Here is a 16,624-nt window from a genome sequence, read left to right on the forward strand (position 1 = left end):
AGCATCACCGGCATCAACAGTACCACCGACAACAACACCAACACCAACAGTACCATTACCACCACCAACAACATCCGCATCGCAAACCTCAACTTCACAATCTGTCCCACGAGCATCAACGTCATACGCACCGTAGTTACCAAGAAATACCATCAACAATAACCGATGAAGCATTAACTCATTTTTCCCTGAAGAAATTTTATGTATATTTAATATATATGAATTTTGAAATCAAAAGAAATCTTTTCGTACTAAGCTATTACGTGTGAATCTTAACTGTTAGGTACTACTCGGTTAGATCATATTACTAATATGCAATGATGTACATCCTTCCTTAACAACTTAACCATTGTTAACTGCAATATCTGTTTCAACCCAATGAATTCCATTTCATAATAAACCAAGTGTATTAATCAATTACATAATTGATTTTACATTTTCAATTTCGATATACTCGAAAACTTTCCAGAAAACATCATCTGTGCCTTGTAAGGTTCACAAAAATTCCACGAGCACCAACATCCTTCACCGATGAATATCAATAACAATAAATAATGAAGTATTGATTTCATTAGTGAAAAACTCCGCAAAGATTATGTAATCTTTAATGTTTTAGAGATTAATCATTTCTAAGTCAAGCCGAAAATCAAATGAGCTTAATATGATATTAACTCATTAAATCTGTGTTACATCTGAAGAAAATATACATACATATATTTTCATAAAGACGGTAATATAAATTCTTTTGTACAAAGTATTAATTGTGAAATCTTTAACGGGTAGGTAATACCCGGGAAATATATAAGTTCGCAATTAATATGTTACACTGTACATTCTTCAACTTTGATTCAAACATTATTAACAATGCTCACAACGATATACAATCGTTTTCATACAAATTCAATTACATATTCTGATATTGACGGATCAGAATCCAAGTCATAACTCTGAACCGGTGACATCATTCTTAGATATCTACATCTTTCAAATCTATACTTTGACTTCAAAACTGTGCAAGATCCTTTAGCGTTGTTTTTACCAAAAATAACCTTGCAATTTCTTTTTCAAAAGTATCCAGTTTTACCCCACTTTCAACCAGTCAATTTTGACTTTTCAGATTTGTCTTATTATAACCTTGACATATACATTTTTGTTACCGGGGAACCTTTTATGTTCCACCACATTAGCAGTACATTTACCAACAACTTTATTAATCCTTGACCTTTCAAAAAATCCTTATACTCATTGAAACCCTATCATGTACTCATCCACATTTTGTAACAATAATTGCCATACCAACTACATGGAATTAGCAATCAGTATTTCGAATTTTGCAGCAATTCTACGCCAACAGTTATATATATACATATAATGTCTATCTTCTAGACTTACATACTCCGAATGTGAAGTTTCTGAAAAACATCCCAAACTACGAAACTAGTTCTCCGAAATTGGAAAAATGTTGATGAAGCAGCAAAAACGGTAAACGAATTTAACAGTCAAAAGTTTGATAATAAAGAATAGTATGTTGGTAAAGCTGAGAAAAAGAGAAGGTTTGGAATTGAAAAACGGATTGTGCAGACCATGAAGGAGGCTGTGGACAAATCACAAAGACTAAATCTACCTTCAAAGAATCCAAATAATTCAGTGTCTGCTGAAATCATTAGCGAATACCTTGCTCTTTACTCTAAAACCTTTGCGGACAATATTCTTCATCATCATCTTATCTTAAATATTCTAAGATATCATCGTATCTCCCATTATAAATATCCTCCATATTTCTGAAGATATTTTTCGAAACCATTCTTATCTGAAATCATTACCTCTTCGCGCTATCTGTGTTACATCATAAAAGAAACTATTTTAGTTTCTAAAATCTGAAAAATTCAAAAAAATGGATGTTTTGAAGTAATGTTGGGAACTGAAGCATGAGTTTGTATAATATAATGACACTTGATCAACGTGATTATATTACAGTAAGTTATGTTGAGTTTCTAATGGAGCGTGACAAAGGTTCACAGATCACACCCTCATCATAAACAATGTTACATAACTCTTTCATTCTATATAATCTCTAAATATATCAAAAAAATATATTTCTTGATGATTCGGTCTTTTCCGGATATTCTGGTAATTTGACAAATCAAGATCGTGTCATTTCAATTTCTTTCTTAGAACATTAACTATGTTCATTCCGAAATCCATACCTACTAATTCTGGACCATTATTCGCTTGACTTAAAATCGGGAAGAGAAATTGAAAGCATGGAGCTCTGAAATATAAAGGAGAATATAAGCCCGATAACAACCCCGAAATTTACAAACCGTGTATATCAATGCGTATAGCAATATAAAGACACGGGAGAATGAAAAACACTATAACCCCAAGGTAATGGTAGAAGAAAATAACTTCCTCTGGTGGTAGATAAAAAAAAAGAATGACAGATATGAAAGTTAGGAGTATATCAAGAATCAGAACTGGATGAAGCCTTTCACAATCTTTTGGAAGTATGAAATGAGGAAGAAGATATAGGAGTGGTGAAAATAATGAAACGGAAGAGGTCAATTTATAATGAAATATCAGACATAGCAATCGAGGCAGATTACGCATTTAATCAAAGAAAATCCCAATTTCCGTAAATTCCGAAGAATCAAATCTTATTTAGATTATGAAGATTTTCTATTCCTTAAATTCCGGAAATCAATCGTTATTACGTCAAGAGATAAGACACATCTCTATTCTCCATTTCACTCTATTATGATAACTTCCCTCATACGCTTCAAGTAATTGGATTGTTTTATCCATATTATTCAAACGGTGATAAAACTCTATTTACCGACACATATATGTCATCAAAACATTTTTATTGTTAGCCGGACGAAATTTCGGGATGAAATTTCTTTAACGGGTAGGTACTGTGATGAGCCGGAAAATTTCGATTTATTTTGAACCAAATTCTCGATATGGTTTAATATTTCCGATACGATAAGCAAAGTCTGTAATGTTGAGTCACGAAAGTTTTGGAACTATATTCATGTAATCAATTATTCTTTGACTGTTCTCGAAGATTCACGAACAATATATATATATATATATATATATATATATATATATATATATATATATATATATATATATATATATATATATATATATATATATATATATATGATGTAGCGTGAGGGTACGAAATAGTATTATTTTTAATACAAAATACTACAAAATATGACACAAGTTTTATTAATTTACGGATGGGATATACCTAAACCTTGCTACAACACTATAGGCAGTGTACCTAATCGTAGAGTAGTGTAGTTTTTAGTAAGTCCGGTTCGTTCCACAGGGAGCTTGTGATTACGTACTATATTTTTATAAAACCATATATATATAAATATAAATATAAATATATATATATATATATATATATATATATATATATATATATATATATATATATATATATATATAAGTAGTAATATTATTATAAAAGGGGGTTTTTTACCGTTTAATGACCGGTTTGTCGATTTTATATTTTTAAGCGTAAAGATAAATGACAATAATTAAAGTGCGTAAAATATATAAATGATGATAAATAAAATAACAATAAATAAAATTGCGATAGAATATGAAATAAAAGGATTATGCTTATTTAAACTTCCGTAATCATGATGTTTAACGTTTTGATTTTAATTAATTGTTACTCGGGTTAATTGTCCTTTGTCATGGTTTATTTGATACCTATCTGGTTTTTGTCCATAATAGTCCATCGGTCATAAATATAAAGTGCGAGTGTCCTCGTCAAATTACCCTTATACCCGAAGTCAAATATTCCAACTAATTAAGGATTTAAACTGTGACGCAGTTATCACTTCTGTCAACAATTACACCAGTTATCACTGTATGTAATCCACCCCTGTTTTGATTAGATATGAATATTAATTTACCCACTTGATCTGTTTGAATAATCAATTACCCAACCCGAATAATTAATTAAATGATTATAATAGATTCCATATGAACGTCACTAAATAGGACAACCATAATCATTATTAATTATTAGGATAATTAATTTGAAGATAGGTTCGACAGACTCCAATGAGTTGTCACTCAATTAGACAATACCCCCCATCTATTAATAGTCAATAGTCCAATTTCCACAAGTGTCGGTCTTTTGCCCAAACCTTAATTATGGTACAAAATCCAATAACCCCGTCTTAATATTTAGTCAAACATCACGATTACTTCGGCTTAAATAAGCATAATAATAACTTAGTTACGAGACATTAATTTAAAAAGGAAGAACATAACTTACAGTGATTATTAATCGTGTAGCGTTACACGGACAGAGTTTCGACTTTAAAACCCGTAAAACATTCCTTACAATAACCCAATTATTATTAAACTTAAACTAAAATTAAAATTATAATTATAAATATATATATTACATGTAAAGAGAAAGAAAGAAGAAAAGGTGTACATAAATCGATCAAATGAATTGCCTTTTATAGGCAAATATTGAATTGAAATTTTCACTTATGACCCCTTAACTATGCTCAATTAACAACTTTTTATTATTTATTATTATTCTTATTATGAATTATTTAAATATTATATTATATTCTTGTGCATAGTTGACTTGTACTTTCAGCTCCGTTGCGTCGAGCGTTGATAGTTGGCTCGGGTACCGGTTCCGGATTTTCGAACGTCCTTTCGTATAATTTAATATCTTGTACTTTGCGTTTTGTAACTTGTACTCTTGTCATTTTTAGACGTTTCTCATCAATAAATTGAACCTTTTGAATTGTATCTTGTACATTTGAGCTTTTTGGACGTTTGTGTCTTCAAATCTTCGTTTTCGCCTTTTATCTTCGCACTTATTTATTTAAACAATTACAATGAAAATATAATACAATTACATATGAAAACCTATTATCTAGAAGGGATATTGCTATGAAATATATGTTCCTTTTTAGCCTTATCAAATATCCCCACACTTGAGCGTTGCTTGTCCTCAAGCAATACAGAACTTGAAATAAAAACATACATGAATCACTTTTTTATTCATCACACTTTGTACATTAGTGATTTTGATATGGTGGTATAAACAATGATAGTAACGATAGAACCATGGTTAAAGGTGGGTGTGTCATCCACAGTTTCCTCGGGTTTAGGTCAACGACACTTGCAATCAAATAGCCAATTTACTTTCGGTTTCCAAAGCAAAGTGCACATTTGAAAGGTGGTTTACAGTCCCACATGACTATGAAAATGTAGATCCTTAAGGAAATTGGATCTTTATGAAAACATTTGATCTTTTTAAAAATTTAATCTAGCTTTTACCCTAGATAAGTTTTCCGGAATAACCCTTCACCGGTGTTTGCAAAATATTTTTGTGGGTTGTGTGGGTTTCAGATTTGAAAATTTTAGCTCAACACTTGTGGTTTTGTGTTACCCACTTGCTAACCTTGTATTGGGAAAGCAACATGTCCAGTTTACTTGTTCCGTATATTACCTTTCGGTAAACTACCGTCCGGTTGTAAAGGAAAGCGATGAACAAGAAACTGTTAAGGCAATGTCTAATGACATGCATATGATTATGGTCTTAAAACGTGTCGGATGCTGGTACTATCCTTTGTAGGAGCAATAGTAAAGATCATCCTATGATTTTTCGGACTGGCACAAGGTCCTGTCTCCGACCATGCTATGCAACCACTGTTTCTTACGGTTGACACCCGATTTGGTTCAGGTGACCTAATGAATTCTGATGAATTCTCGGGATTTTACGTTCAATGGTAATGAACGCATTGAAAATAGGTTTTCAAAAAACAAATCAGTTTTATTTTTGATCAAAATATTTTCTCGTTCAAGCTCGAGTTTAGATATCATTGAATTCCATGAGTTTGTAATTCTCAATCTTTAAGGTCAATCTCTAGGATTGAGTAATATCAGTCTTAAAAGCTGATTTTTGATCTTTAAGGAGATTATCCTTTCTGGGGATTTGATTCATTAGTCTTATCAAGCTAATTTGCACGGTGCCCCCCCATTGTGCGAGATAAATCCTTCTCATGGTTAGGATAAATCTGACCACATGGCGACCCTGTTTGATGCTGAGGTCCGTGGATTTCCTGCTGATTTTAGAGATGACTTTTCTAGATTTTTTGTCAACCTACAGCTGGTCTGGACGACAACTTCATGACCTAAATCAAGAAGCGCGTTTCTTTTTCGGAAGACTTCACTTCCTTTTAATGATGGAATTGATTCATCGTGTAGATCCATCTTTCTTACAGTAAATTGGGTAAACCAGTTAATTTAGTCCAAAGTAAAAGCACCTGCAATAACTTTACAAAAACATGTGATAGATAGTTTTTAATTGAATAACTTGGTACATTCTCCCCACACTTGGCTTTTTTCATGCATCTTTTTATATCTTAATAAATAAATTCAAGCGTTTTAGTTGTTTCTCAATTTATGTCCTTTCCGAGGTAACAATAATTTCGGCATTAACACCTAGTTTTATCGTTCATAAATATGTATAAACATGATTTTGAATTCATTTAGTTAAAAAATTTTAAAATTTTCATAATATTTAGAAAATAAGCCAAGTATAAACCCGAGAGAATTTATAACCCTTCCCCACACTTGAGATCATGCAATGCCCTCATTTGCATGAAATCAGACTATAATTATAAATTCATGAGGGTGATTAGTGTAGGAAAGTGATTAAAAATACCCAGTTTGTAATTACAAAGCTCGTCGAATGATAGATGGCGCGCCTCATCGTTCATTCCTTCATTTATTATATCACATTTGTTGTTTTGCATCTTGTCGTCAAAATCAGTAGCTTTTGCTGAACTTAATGTTAGTCTTTGAAAGTGCGTTGTTTTACCCTGTTGTTTACATGATAAAATACAAACATATATACATATTTTTAAAGTTGGGTATATTACCCCACGTTCAAAAATTTATAAAATCAAATATATTTTTTTTGCATACTTTAAATCAATAAAATTAAAAATAATGATGACAAAATTTTTCGCCCCGCCCTCGGGTAAAGTAATTTCGGCTCAACGACCTAGTCTTCAACTCACGACGAATTTTAGAAATCATTTTTTTTTCAACTTAATGAAATAAAGTAAATTTTTGTTTTTAAATTCACACAAAACTTAAAAAGAAAACATATTAATTTCATATAAAACCTAAAAAACAAAAAAAATTCAGAATGGGGGGAGAAAACTAGTTCTTTAGTGTCTGCTAGTGGAAAAAACCAATCGGATTCCATTCTCGGAACTACACGAGAACAGAACAACTAACTCCAAACAGCATTTTCTTTTTAGAATATTTGAATCTCCTCACACTTAGGTAGATGTGGTGTCGAAATTGTGATTAACTTCATCGTCAATTTCTCTTGGACCATAATCAACTTGCATATCTGTGACTTTTGCTTTAAGCCAGTGACCAGCTTTTTCCGTAATATCCACAAATTCAACTAGCTTCGCCTTTTCTTTAGGCGACAGATTGGATACTAACCGGTTATATAACTTAAAGTTCCCCTTACTTTTAGCATCAATAACCCGTTTAAAAAGTTTCTTCATTGAACTGTTAATAACGGGGTCATTTAATTTCGTATCAACTATGGGGTTCTTTATTATCAAGTCATCATTAGGTGTTACTTCATTTTCCTCACACTTAGGCGTTCTATTATTGATAAGCATTACCGCTGGAGTTGGTAAAACAACATGGTTCTTACCAATCGTTTTTGTCGGTTCAACGGTTTTGGTTTGTGGATATTTAGACTTTCGAATCATAAAGGTGATCGATTTTTCATCATTACTAAGTGTCATTCTACCCTTTCTTACATCAAATAACGCCCCGGTGGACGCTAAGAATGGTCGACCTAAAATTAAAGGAACGTTTGAGTCCTCTTCTATGTCAATGACAATGAATTCGACTAGAAAGGTTAAATTACCTACTTGAACGGGTAGGTTGTCAGCAATTCCAACTGGGTGCTTAATGGTTTGATCAAGGAGTCGAACACTCATATCCGTTGGAGTTAACTCACCTACACCTAATCTCTTATATAATGAAAGAGGCATAACACTCACACTTGAACCTAAATCTGCTAGTGCATCATACATGACACAGTCACTAAGTAGACAAGGAACAATAAATTCACCCGGATCACCTACCCTAGGTGGAGGATTTGGTGGAACTGTCTTCACCGGGTTTACTTCTACTGTTTTTGTTTCTTGCACTTTTTTATTCTTCTTCTTCTTCTTTCCAGAGGTATCACAAACTTTATTACCTATTACTTGCTCATACTCAACTCCTTTTCTTAGAAACGGGATGGGTGGTCTGTATGGTGCCACCACTGGCTTTACATACTCGGGTGGTGGTGGTGGTGTAACTTCTTCATTGTTACTTACATCTAAAACCTCCCCATCTTCTGATGCTGGTTTTTCAGAATTTGTTGAAACCATATTAACATTTTCATTCTGAGGATTTACTTCAGTATTACTCGGTAGCTTTCCTTGTTTCCTTTCACTCATCAATCTAACAAGAGTACCTACTTATTTTTCTAGATTCAAAATAGAAGCTTGTTGAGTTCTAAATGACTGATCAAACCTCTCATTCGTTTGAGTTTGAGTTTCAATAAATTGTGTTTGAGATTCAACTAGCTTAAATACCACTTCTTCCAGATTTGACTTTTTCTCTTCGGTTTGTTGTGGTGGTTTATACAAGCCAGGTCTTTGTTGATTGAAAGTGTTGTTTTGAGTTGGTTGGTTATTCGGACCTTGCTGGTTATACGAGTTATTGTCGGGTCCTTTTGGATTGTAAAGAATGTTTTGATTTCGATTGAAGTTTGGCCTCGGCGGTTGATAATTATTCTGATAACTATTTTCCAGCCTTTGGTTCATGTAGACAACATTCTCACGTTGTTCCATCGTTTGTTCAATGTGACAGTCTTTCATTAAGTGTGGTCCACCGCATTGCTCACAACTGATTCGTATTGCGTGAATATCTTTATTCATCTTTTCCATTCGTCTCTCGAAAGCATCTATTTTTGCGGAAACGGAATCAAAGTTATGGCTAGAATCGGCTCTAGCCGCTTTAGATGAACGATATATATCTTTCTCTTGGTGCCACTCATGAGAGTGGGAGGCTGTGTTATCAATAATTTTGTAAGCTTCAGTTGCGGTTTTCTTCATAATGGAACCACCAGCTGTTATGTCGATGTCTTTTCGTGTAGCAACGTTGACACCTTGGTAGAATATTTGTACTATTTGATAAGTGTCTAAACCGTGTTGAGGACATCCTCTCAACAACTTTCCAAATCTTGTCCACGTCTCATATAGAGTTTTATTTGACTTTTATGTGAACGTAACAATTTCTCCTTGAAGTCTCACGGCTTTAGATGCCGGAAAGAATCTTTTAAGAAATTTCTCAACTAAAACATCACATGTGTCAATCGCCCCTTCAGGTAACGATTCTAACCAATCTTTGGCTTCTCCCTTTAAAGTCCAGGGAAACAACATGAGATAGATCTGTTCATCCTCAACTTCTCGAATTTTGAATAGTGTACAGATCCTATTAAACGTACGAAGATGTTCGTTTGGATCTTCCTTCGGCGCACCACTATATTGGCACTGATTAGTTACCATGTGTAGGATTTGTCCTTTGATTTCATAATCTGGCGCATTAATGTCTGGCTTAATAATGGCGTGACCTTGGCCCGTGCGTGTGGCTCTCATTCGGTCTTCCTGATAATGCTAAAAACGAACATATATTTCATAGCATTATTCCTCAAGAAAGACAAGCTTTTAGTTGCAATTGTTCTATTTACAAGTGATATTCGTTTAAATAATAAAAGGTGAAGACAAAAGACAGATTCGACGAATTGAAGACGCAAACGACCAAAAAGCTCAAAAGTACAAAAGACAATCAAAGAGGTTCCAATTATTGATAAGAAACGTCTCGAAATTACAAGAGTACAAGATTCAAAACGCAAAGTACAAAATATAAAATTGTACGCGAGGACGTTCGAAAATCCGGAACCGGGAACGGAGTCAACTCTCAATGCTCGACGCAACGGACTAAAAATTACAAGTCAACTATGCACATAAATATAATATAATATTTAAATAATTCTTATAATTATTTAATATATTATATTATTTATAAAACGTCGGCACAAGGAAACAAGCAACATGTGAGCTCTCCCAGCTGGCCATGCGATCGCATGGCCAGGAAGAAGAAGGTCCATGCGATCGCATGGCATGAAAAGTCAGGCCACATCTCCTATAAAATCGAGCTTTGGTGAACCAAAAATATATCCATCCATCTCTCTTCTCTCATATATACGTAATATATATATATTTATAATTTATATTTTAATTTTAATTATAATTCTAATAATAAGGGTATGTTAGCGAATATTGTAAGGGTGTAAGTCGAAATTCTGTCCGTGTAACGCTACGCTATTTTTAATCATTGTAAGTTATGTTCAACCTTTTTACATTAATGTCTCGTAGCTAAGTTATTATTATGCTTATTTAAAACGAAGTAATCATGATGTTGGGCTAATTTCTAAAATTGGGTAATTGAGCTTTGTACCATAATTGGGGTTTGGACAAAAGAACGACACTTGTGGAAATTAGACTATGGGCTATTAATGGGCTTTATATTTGTTTAACTAAATGAAAGTTTGTTAATGTTAATATAAAGATTTACAATTGGGCGTCCCTATAATTTACCATATACACTCAATCGGACACGATGGGCGGGGTATTTATATGTACGAATAATCGTTCATTTAACCGGACACGAGAATGGATTAATAGCCACTAGAATAATTAAAACAGGGGTGAAATTACATTCAAGGGTAATTGGTGTAATTGTTAACAAAGTAGTAAAACCTTGGTTTACACGCAGTCGATAACCTGGTGTATTCATTAAACAAAGTATTAAAACCTTGTTACAATTCGAATCCCCAATTAGTTGGAATATTTAACTTCGGGTATAATAATAATTTGACGAGGACACTCGCACTTTATATTTATGACTGATGGACTGTTATGGACAAAAACCAGACGGACAGATTAAATAATCCAGGACAAAGGACAATTAACCCATGGGCATAAAACTAAAATCAACACGTCGAACATCATGATTACGGAAGTTTAAATAAGCATAATTCTTTTATTTCATATTTAATTTCCTTTATTTTATATTTAATTGCACTTCTAATTATCGCATTTTTATTGTTAATTTATTTTATCGCACTTTTAATTATCGTACTCTTTAATTATCGCAAGTTTATTTTATCGCACTTTTATTATTCGCAATTTCATTATTGTTATTTACTTTACGCTTTAATTTAAGTCTTTTATTTATTTAATATTTTACATTAGGTTTTAACTGCGACTAAAGTTTTAAAATCGACAAACCGGTCATTAAACGGTAAAAACCCCCTTTTTATAATAATAATATTACTTATATATATATTTGTATTTTTATAAAAGTAAACTAATATAGCGTTGAGCTTTGTTTAAAGATTTCCCTGTGGAACGAACCGGACTTACTAAAAACTACACTACTTTACGATTAGGTACACTGCCTATAAGTGTTGTAGCAAGGTTTAAGTATATCCATTCTATAAATAAATAAATATCTTGTGTAAAATTGTATCGTATTTAATAGTTTTTCCTAGTAAAATATAAACTATTTCGTATACACCTCGCAAAACATCACTTCCATACTTAGAGGTTCCAGATTTTCCATAATTGAATTTGTTGAATATGAATCACTAGAAGATTCTGATTTAATGGTTTGTGGTTCAGGAGGAATGATTAGTGGTTCTGGATCTTGGAATTGTCCCTGAATATTCTCCGGATTCTCAATTGTGAGGTCGGGTTCAAAAGATGGATTATCGGAAATTTGAGTTGGAGTTCTTGGTCGACTAGATGATGATTCTAAAGAAAAATCAACGGCGACAATATTGGCTAGATGTCTTGATCGAGTTATAGGTGGTGAACGTATGAAAGGTGGTGAACGTTTTACTCGGTGCATTCACTGAATATCTTATTAGTTTTTAAAAGGAAAGAAAAATTATATAAGTTATCCAATTAATAGACTTTTCTGATTTTGCCCACGTTTCGAATAGCCAAAAGATGCAGCAGAGGGGCAGGATTCGTTTGGTCTCAATATAATTGAGTACTGTTTGACTCCAATAACCCGGTCCACGTACAAATCCAACTATTACTACGAACCAGAAAATTTTGATGTCTATCAATTTAACCACTTAAAATAAATTTTCGTAATTTCAAGAAATTTAGATAAGAAGTAGAATAAAAATCTTATCCTAAAACTAGAATAGCGAGAAATAAGAAAGAAAAAAAAACGCGTCGAAAAAGGTCGAAAAATAAAAGGTCGAAAAATAGGCGTCGAAAAATAAAAATAAGAAAGTAGCGCGAAAAACGGCGTCGCAAAATTCTAAATCACATAAATCTTAGTCTAAGGAATAAGCACTTAAGGGATTTTACGGCAAACCTAAAAATTCTAGAAATAAAAATAACTATGGCAAAACTAAACTTAATACTAAAAATTGTAACTAGAGTCTAAAAATCTAAAGGTAATAAAAAAAAACTTTTTTTTAAATTTTTTTTATATTTCGTTTTTTAAGGATTTTAAAAAAATTTTTAAAATTTTTTTTTTTATATATTTTTTTTAAAACTTTTTTTTAAAAAAAAATTTTCTTTAAAAAAAGCGATTTTTTTTACAATTTTTTTTAAAACGAATTTTTTTTCTTTAAAAAAAACGATTTTTTTTACACATTTTTTTTAAAGAATTAATAATTTTTTTATTATAATTATTTTTTTTCAAAACTTTTTTTTAACTCATTTACTATTCATGAATAGTAAATGAAAAGAAATTAATTAATTTAATATTCACATGAAAGCGACATGATAGAAATTGTTAATTGCAAGTTACATAATATACCCCTGAAATATTTAATAAATACGACTTTTTAAAACTTTTAAAACTTTTACGTATCAAATTGGATTCTAAAATATTATTATATTTTATTTCAATATTATTATATTATTATATTTATTAAATTATTATATTTAAATTAATATATCTTTAATCAATCAAAAACTAAAAAAAAAACCTTAAATACCCCGTGAAAACACAAAAAGTGTTCCCGAAATTACTTTTTTTATAACTACATTTTTACAGATATAAATTAAAAATATAGCGTTTTAGCGCTCCCCGGCAGCGGCGCCAAAAACTTGATGATGTAGCGTGAGGGTACGAAATAGTATTATTTTTAATACAAAATACTACAAAATATGACACAAGTTTTATTAATTTACGAATGGGATATACCTAAACCTTGCTACAACACTATAGGCAGTGTACCTAATCGTAGAGTAGTGTAGTTTTTAGTAAGTCCGGTTCGTTTCACAGGGAGCTAGTGATTACGTACTATATTTTTATAAAACTATATATATATATATATATATATATATATATATATATATATATATATATATATATATATAAGTAGTAATATTATTATAAAAGGGGGTTTTTTACCGTTTAATGACCGGTTTGTCGATTTTATATTTTTAAGCGTAAAGATAAATGACAATAATTAAAGTGCGTAAAATATATAAATGATGATAAATAAAATAACAATAAATAAAATTGCGATAGAATATGAAATAAAAGGATTATGCTTATTTAAACTTCCGTAATCATGATGTTTAACGTTTTGATTTTAATTAATTGTTACTCGGGTTAATTGTCCTTTGTCATGGTTTATTTGATACCTATCTGGTTTTTGTCCATAATAGTCCATCGGTCATAAATATAAAGTGCGAGTGTCCTCGTCAAATTACCCTTATACCCGAAGTCAAATATTCCAACTAATTAAGGATTTAAACTGTGACGCAGTTATCACTTCTGTCAACAATTACACCAGTTATCACTGTATATAATCCACCCCTGTTTTGATTAGATATGAATATTAATTTACCCACTTGATCTGTTTGAATAATCAATTACCCAACCCGAATAATTAATTAAATGATTATAATAGATTTCATATGAACGTCACTAAATAGGACAACCATAATCATTATTAATTATTAGGATAATTAATTTGAAGATAGGTTCGACAGACTCCAATGAGTTGTCACTCAATTAGACAATACCCCCCATCTATTAATAGTCAATAGTCCAATTTCCACAAGTGTCGGTCTTTTGCCCAAACCTTAATTATGGTACAAAATCCAATAACCCCGTCTTAATATTTAGTCAAACATCACGATTACTTTGGCTTAAATAAGCATAATAATAACTTAGTTACGAGACATTAATTTAAAAAAGAAGAACATAACTTACAGTGATTATTAATCGTGTAGCGTTACACGGACAGAGTTTCGACTTTAAAACCCGTAAAACATTCCTTACAATAACCCAATTATTATTAAACTTAAACTAAAATTAAAATTATAATTATAAATATATATATTACATGTAAAGAGAAAGAAAGAAGAAAAGGTGTACATAAATCGATCAAATGAATTGCCTTTTATAGGCAAATATTGAATTAAAGTTTCACTTATGACCCCTTAACTATGCTCAATTAACAACTTTTTATTATTTATTATTATTCTTATTATGAATTATTTAAATATTATATTATATTCTTGTGCATAGTTGACTTGTACTTTCAGCTCCGTTGCGTCGAGCGTTGATAGTTGGCTCGGGTACCGGTTCCGGATTTTCGAACGTCCTTTCGTATAATTTAATATCTTGTACTTTGCGTTTTGTAACTTGTACTCTTGTCATTTTTAGACGTTTCTCATCAATAAATTGAACCTTTTGAATTGTATCTTGTACATTTGAGCTTTTTGGACGTTTGTGTCTTCAAATCTTCGTTTTCGCCTTTTGTCTTCGCACTTATTTATTTAAACAATTACAATGAAAATATAATACAATTACATATGAAAACCTATTATTTAGAAGGGATATTGCTATGAAATATATGTTCCTTTTTAGCCTTATCAAATATCCCCACACTTGAGCATTGCTTGTCCTCAAGCAATACAGAACTTGAAATAAAAACATACATGAATCACTTTTTTATTCATCACACTTTGTACATTAGTGATTTTGATATGGTGGTATAAACAATGATAGTAACGATAGAACCATGGTTAAAGGTGGGTGTGTCATCCACAGTTGCCTCGGGTTTAGGTCAATGACACTTGCAATCAAATAGCCGATTTACTTTCGGTTTCCAAAGCAAAGTGCACATTTGAAAGGTGGTTTACAGTCCCACATGACTATGAAAATGTAGATCCTTAAGGAAATTGGATCTTTATGAAAACATTTGATCTTTTTAAAAATTTAATCTAGCTTTTACCCTAGATAAGTTTTCCGGAATAACCCTTCACCGGTGTTTGCAAAATATTTTTGTGGGTTATGTGGGTTTCAGATTTGAAAATTTTAGCTCAACACTTGTGGTTTTGTGTTACCCACTTGCTAACCTTGTATTGGGAAAGCAACACGTCCAGTTTACTTGTTCCGTATATTACCTTTCGGTAAACTACCGTCCGGTTGTAAAGGAAAGCGATGAACAAGAAACTGTTAAGGCAATGTCTAATGACATGCATATGATTATGGTCTTAAAACGTGTCGGATGCTGGTACTATCCTTTGTAGGAGCAATAGTAAAGATCATCCTATGATTTTTCGATCTGGCACAAGGTCCTGTCTCCGACCATGCTATGCAACCACCGTTTCTTACGGTTGACACCCGATTTGGTTCAGGTGACTTAATGAATTCTGATGAATTCTCAGGATTTTACGTTCAATGGTAATGAACGCATTGAAAATAGGTTTTCAGAAAACAAATCGGTTTTATTTTTGATCAAAATATTTTCTCGTTCAAGCTCGAGTTTAGATATCATTGAATTCCATGAGTTTGTAATTCTCAATCTTTAAGGTCAATCTCTAGGATTGAGTAATATCAGTCTTAAAAGCTGATTTTTGATCTTTAAGGAGATTATCCTTTCTGGGGATTTGATTCATTAGTCTTATCAAGCTAATTTGCACGGTGCCCCCCATTGTGCGAGATAAATCCTTCTCATGGTTAGGATAAATCTGACAAAATGGCGACCCTGTTTGATGCTGAGGTCCGTGGATTTCCTGCTGATTTTAGAGATGACTTTTCTAGATTTTTCGTCAACCTACAGCTGGTCTGGACGACAACTTCATGACCTAAATCAAGAAGCGCGTTTCTTTTTCGGAAGACTTTACTTCCTTTTAATGATGGAATTGATTCATCGTGTAGATCCGTCTTTCTTACAGTAAATCGGGTAAACCAGTTAATTTAGTCCAAAGTAAAAGCACCTGCAATAACTTTACAAAAACATGTGATAGATAGTTTTTAATTGAATAACTTGGTACATTCTCCCCACACTTGGCTTTTTTCATGCATCTTTTTATATCTTAATAAATAAATTCAAGCGTTTTAGTTGTTTCTCAATTTATGTCCTTTCCGAGGTAACAATAATTTCGGCATTAACACCTAGTTTTATCGTTCATAAATATGT

This window comes from Rutidosis leptorrhynchoides, chromosome 4 (genome assembly GCF_046630445.1).
Source record: "Rutidosis leptorrhynchoides isolate AG116_Rl617_1_P2 chromosome 4, CSIRO_AGI_Rlap_v1, whole genome shotgun sequence".
NCBI classification, from domain to species: Eukaryota; Viridiplantae; Streptophyta; class Magnoliopsida; order Asterales; family Asteraceae; genus Rutidosis; species Rutidosis leptorrhynchoides.